This window comes from Astatotilapia calliptera, chromosome 3 (genome assembly GCF_900246225.1).
Source record: "Astatotilapia calliptera chromosome 3, fAstCal1.2, whole genome shotgun sequence".
Lineage (NCBI taxonomy): Eukaryota > Metazoa > Chordata > Actinopteri > Cichliformes > Cichlidae > Astatotilapia > Astatotilapia calliptera.
Genome location: NC_039304.1, coordinates 43,160,779 through 43,167,165, shown reverse-complemented (window position 1 = coordinate 43,167,165; position 6,387 = coordinate 43,160,779). Strand labels below are relative to the sequence as shown.

The 6,387-nt window shown below is 41.9% G+C and overlaps 1 protein-coding gene across 3 annotated transcripts in view; it reads right to left on the bottom strand.

Moving 5' to 3' along the window:
• LOC113009796 (uncharacterized) overlaps positions 1 to 6,387 on the bottom strand; it is a 37,984-nt gene that overhangs the window by 18,577 nt on the left and 13,020 nt on the right. The window contains exon 10 of one of the 3 annotated variants that reach the window (XM_026148355.1): positions 3,583 to 3,685. The exons of the other annotated variants lie outside the window; for them this stretch is intronic. The gene's annotated coding sequence lies outside the window, so the exon portion shown is untranslated. Of the gene's footprint in view, positions 1 to 3,582; positions 3,686 to 6,387 lie in introns of those variants that run through there. 3 annotated transcript variants of the gene reach the window in all.

Here is a 6,387-nt window from a genome sequence, read left to right as displayed (position 1 = left end):
CATGAGCTAATAATCAGCTCTCTTTTTCTCATTTTTGTTTTAAGCAGGCCTGCAACAGTGAATAACAGCACAAATTCTCGGGAAGAGCAAATATAAGGTGGGCTTTCCAGATTACAACTGGCTGAGGAGAAAGCTATTCAATCCAGTCCAAAACCTAAGGGACTATTTTCCTATGGAAAATAAAAATGAAGGAGCTCAGTTTGAATAAATCTGGACAAACAATTTGCTTTTACTAGAGAAAGTTTCTGTTTTATTGAGTGGGGTTATATTATGGGGATTATAGTATATTGTTGGGAGAATCCCAAATGCTAAAGGGGGTAGGTGTCAAAATAGAGGAAATCTGCCAAATGTTAAAGGGGAAAATTAGTGAGGGTTGAAGAAGGAGAATAGGTTTGATTTCTTTTTGATTTCTAGAAGTAGTGGCTATAATGTAGGCGTACACATACAGTTATTACATAGATTTATTTTTGGGATAAAGGGGAGAGCTTAGAAATAGAGATGATTTCTTTTTAATATACATATTGCATTTTGTGCCTTTAAAGGAGTTGTGGCTCAATTCATCTCTTGAGGGTCACGAGCCTTTGGCTAGCGCTATGATTGGCCAATCTACTGTGAGGAGGATATGAGTCATTGTAGGATTGCACACGCTTACAGACACAGAGTCCAGAAACACACATGAGAGCATTGATTCCAGGCAAAAGGCCTCAAATTTGTTTAGCTTTTAACTGAACTTAAAGACGGACCAAAGAGGAAGGAAAGCATAGATTTTGGTTAAGTCTGATAAACTAGAATTAGAATGTATTGTTACATTAAAAGGAGCCAAATGAAATAAAAAGAGTTATATCAAAACAGGTTATAACATAGGAAATGTGAGGTTAAAGTGAAGTTAGTGTTAACACACAGGAGTTGTTTCTGGGTAACATTTAGCTATGATGAAATTTAGGCAGGAGTAATTGCTTATATGCTTCGACTCAATTGATTAAAGTGGAAATGGGGTTTTGTTCCCTTTGCAGTAGATCTCGGGACCACAAGAGAGGGTCAGAGCGAGGACACAACCTATGGCGCTAAATAATAAAACATCATCACCATTGCATTAATAATATAATTGACAGCACAGATATAATTTAATTCGGAGGTTTAAACAGGGTGTGTTTTTCAGAAAGACTAAGGTGCATTCTTTTACTAAGCTCTTAGTAGGGGTTCTTGATGAAAACATTTATTCAGCCTCTGGTCGGGTAAAAGGTCAGAAGGGCAACGGGTGAATTGATTGGGAGAGTATTTGAGGACGACACACACACATGCAATGGAGTAATGAAAGTCAGTAGGATTAGCTCATTAGGATCAAACACAATTTTAAGTAGGTAATACTGTTACCATCATCATGTCTGGTTTATTGAGTGGGTTGAGAACTGACACATAGACTACTTAATTAGTATTTTGGGGAACATGATAGCAGGGGTGAACAGAATCCTGCAGCCAGAGTTTAAATGAGTGAAATTAAATGAGTGAAACTGGCAGATTTTTGTTTTGTTTTTTGTTTTGTTTTTGTTTTTTAAGTACGGGTGTTTTCTCACCTATAAGAGAAAGAATATTCTGTGACAAGTCCTAAGACCGGGCTTCTGTATTTTTATTTTCTTTTGTTTTTCAGTTTTATTTGTCATTTTTCATTTTATTTTTATTTTTTGAACAGTGCACTGATTTTTGTTTGTGAATTTCTTTTCTTTAAGCAGATCTGCACGTCGGGAATTAAAAGCGCTGTACGACACGTCGTCGAGGAAATTGTTGCAAGTGAGTTTCTCCACATTAAAATGGGCTCAGGAGAAAGCCACTTATCTGGGACAATTAGAAAGTAAGTTCCTGTCCAAAAAGGATTCAGCGATGTAATCCAAGCTAAAGTTCTTCGTTTTCTTTTTGAAATGACGTCATTTTGCTGAGTGTGGAAACTAAATGCGACGACAGGTTTCACTATCAGCAAAGAAATGGATGAATGGATGAATGGATGAAAGACTGGAAATACAACAAACAAACGGACTGACTGGTAAAAGATGACAAGACTTGACCACGACTCAAGGTTAACCACCTCCACCTAGATAGGATAAAAGGGTGGATGAATTTATGTGTTTCTTTCTACAGGAGCAGAAAGAGGACAGCGACATCTGAGGTTGCATGACGATTTAACTTTTAAATGTTACTTTCTGTGTATGTGAAAGTGTGTACACACCTGCGCAGCGTTATCAACCACTTGTCAACTTAAAAAGAGAGTGTTGTTTGCCAATAATGTTTTCCTACTACAGGATTTCTGGGCTTATGTGTGAAGAAACGGTGTTTATGGGTTATGATTTGGTAAGGCGATTAAACGGCGGGAGACACATCCTGTCTTGAAAACAGTGTGATTCTTTTTACAGGAAATCTTTTATAGCATCTCTGGTAGGTAGATGGCTGACCGCGGTCAATGTGCTGCTAATGTTTGCTTTGCTGTTGTTAAGAATGCGTGAGGAGGGTGCAGTAGAAAACAGACAAGTGACATGAAAACAAAAGATTAATAGTAAAACAAGTAATAATAACAAATAACAAATTTGGGGACAGTTTGTCGTAGAGCTCACTAACTGGCCATTAGGGGGCTCTGAGTGATAAACAAGGGGAGTAACATTGCCCAAAGTGTGAATAAAACAGATTGCGGCAATAGTAGTGATTTAATGATTGGAGAGAATCTGAACACGATACTTGTCTGTTGTGCTGAATCTTTTATTACTCTTATGATTTACAGGGGGTAAATAAGCTGTCTGATTTAACAGATTTGCTTTTTAGGTGAACTGGGAGTTAAAGGAGGTTAACAGGTAGCTGCTGACTAATGTTTTTACACAGGGTTACTGGTTGGCGGGAGAGTGTGTTAGAGAGGATGTGTAATGTTCTTGTGCAGTTTGCAGTAGGGAGATTGCAAATACAACTAGAACTATTAACGGAGACTAATTAAAACTAACCTGAAACTGAGGAGGTTCTATATAAGGAAGAATTAAAACAGATATAAAATGCATCCGATCTTTAATTGCAGGTGTGACCATGAAGATTTTTGGTACATATTGCAGGTTGTTGCTCATTATAGAATTGTGCTCAGCTTCATAAGGCAAAAAGCTATAGCAGGGGTCTATGATTTCGTTTGTGTTTTAATGATTTAGGTATGGCAAAATTAAAGGTTTTTGGACAATTTAGGGAACCAGTGAGAAGCATGATTAGATGATCAGAAACTGAGTACTAGACTTAAACTTAAGTTAGAATTAAAAATGCCCAATTGGTTGGAGGTCTGTTGGTCACTTTTATACACACATAGGCATGGCATAGGATTGGAATAAACAAAGTCAACAACATTAGGTTAGGAGAGCCAGCGAGGGAGATGTGTTGGTTTTCTGTCTCTTGCAGAGAAAGGAACAGACACCAGATGAGGTCACAGATAGGCGAGGATCCTTCGCAGCAGAGATAGACACAGTGACTGCCGAGACATCAACTGGGTCCAAGGGTCATGGCGTTTGGGCTCCAGGTAGTCACCTCAAAAGGATGGATCCCATAAACACAGCAGTAACCATGAAGGGGTTGGCGGAAATCCAGGAACACCAGACCAACGAGGTTCGAGAGGCTCTGGGGCTAAAGGGGGACACATTCCGGTTTCTTTTCCTGGAGGTTCGAGGACCTGAGGATACACAGATCGTTGTTCGAAATCGGGGCAGAATAATCCCCTGATCTGTGCCACGACTGAAGGGTTGTCTAACCCCTGAGGTTGAAGAATGAAGAGGAGCGTCGCGCCAAGCAGCATTTGATTAATTCATTCCAGGCTCCTAATAGGCTAGGGCTCTAGACTGAAGTAATTGATAGTTTAAAGGAATCGTAATCGTTTTGTATGTTAACCACATATTTTTATACTCAGAAGTTTATACTCTCATTCTTATAACCTCATATTTTTATCACGAAGTTTAAAGTAAAAGTAAAAGAGCCTGGGAACAGGGATCATGAAACTGTGGGGAAAATTAGAAACTAACGAGGATGTTGGGGTTGATAAGTGCTGTAACGTGTTGGTTGAAGTTGTGCTGGCAAAGCCAGCACAAAAAGGGGGAGTTATTGAGGAAAACATCTTATTTTACTGTCACTGTATATCATTCATAAAGCACCGTCATTATTTCATTATTACTTCATTAGTCCGCATCAGCTTATCATCAATATTATCATGTATCACAATACTCTATCAGTTAGTAGAGCACCAGTTTAGCTGGGGGTCCAGTCAGCCCGCAGTAAAGTCATATGAGGACACGGTGAACTTTTGTTGGCCGGAAACGGACACTCTCACACAACTACACATTCTACACACTATTGGTTATGTTCCCAGAATACAGAGGAGTGGAAACATCTGGAACATGTTGTTGTTCTTAGCCATACAAGGACATAGAAGGGTGAACTGACTGATACTTATCAGGTGACTTGACGTCATCATTGCAATAAAAACCTTGTGTTAGGGTTGTTCTTGGGAGATTTGCTCGTGAAGACTTGTGACGCTCATCTTCCCCATATGTACATATGTATAATAAAATCACTATTCTGACATCTACTGAGAGACCATGCAGTCGTTTGTCTCTTCCTCAAATTCGAACCTTGACACCAACCACTTCTGTCCCAATTTCAGTCCCATCAGTCCAATATGTACACCAACATGCCATCTTTCCATAGCTGGATCAGGATTAGAACAGCCCACTCAGATTAAATTACTTGGTTTTACCAATCCATTATTATTATTATTATTATTATTATTATAAATCACCACCTTGCATTGTCTCAGCACATCGACTCTGTTATTAAGAAAAATGGGACAGGGCATAGCTATGGCTAGGAGATGCTCATTTCATATTACTTCTTCAATTATAAAAGATGTCATTAATGCACTAATATTATCTCACCTGGAGTATTGTTCTGTCATTTGGTCAGCAGCTAAATAAGACAGATCTAAACAAACTTCAGTTAGTCCAGAATAAGGCAGCCAGATTAGTGTTAAGGTGTTCATATTATACAAATATTGATAAAATGCATAATAAACTTTCTTGGATTCCTGTACAAGCTAAATTATACTATGGCTTACTTGTATTTATAAAGAAAACCACTACTGTTAAACACTCCACAGACTCTGTTGTCCTGCTGGGAGACTTCAATGCTCACGTGGGTAACCACAGCGAGACCTGAAGGGGCATGATTGGGAGGAACGGCCTCCCTGATCTGAACCCGAGCGGTGTTATTGGACTTCTGTGCAAATCACAGTTTGGCCATAACGAACACCTTGTTCGAACACAAGAGTGTCCATAAGTGCACGTGGCACCAGGACGCTCTAGGCCGCAGGTCGATGATCGAATTTGTAATCGTATCACCAGACCTGTGACCATATGTTCTGGACACTCGGGTAAAGAGAGGGGCTGAGCTGTCAACTGATCACCACCTGGTGGTGAGTTGGATCAGCTGGCGGGGGAGGACGTTGCACAGACCCGATGCACCTAAATGCGTAGTGAGGGTGTGCTGAGAACATCTAGCAGAGGCCCCAGTCCGCAAGATCTCCAACACACACCTCCGGCAGAGCTTCAACAGCATTCCGAGGGAGACTGGGGACATTGAGTCCGAATGGACCATGTGTCTCCATTGCCGAAGCTGCTGCATTGAGCTGCGGCCACAAGGTGGTTGGTGCCTGCCGTGGTGGTAATCCCCAAACCAAACGGTGGAAACCAGAGGTGAAGGGAGCCAGGGACTCCGGAGGCAGCCAACAGGTATTGACAGGCCAAGCGGAATGCGGCTCGGGCAGTGGGAGGAGTTCGGAGAGGCCATGGAAAAAGACTTTCGGACTGCCTCGAAGAGATTCTGGCAAACCGTCAGGCGTCTCAGGAGGGGAAAGCGGTGCTCTACCTGCACTGTGTATAGTGCTGGCAGAACGCTGCTGACGTCGACTGAGAAAATTGTCAGGCGGTGGAAGGAATACTTCGAGGACCTCCTTAATCCCACTGACACATCTTCCGAAGAGGAAGCAGAGTCTGGGGATGAGGGGAATGACCCGCCAATTTCCGGGGGCGAGGTCACTGAGGCAGTTAAACAACTCCTTGGTGGCAGAGCCCCTGGTGTTGATGTTGTCCACCCCGAGTTCCTGAAGGCTCTGGACGTTGTAGGGCTGTCCTGGTTGACACGCCTCTACAATGTTGCGTGGAGATCCGGGGAAGTACCCCTGGACTGGCAGACCAGGGTGGTGGTCCCCATCCTTAAGAAGGGAGACCGGAGGGTGTGTTCCAACTACAGGGGGATCACACTCCTCAGCCTCCCTGGGAAAGTCTATGCCAGGGTTCTGGAAAGGAGAGTTCGTCCGCTAGTCGA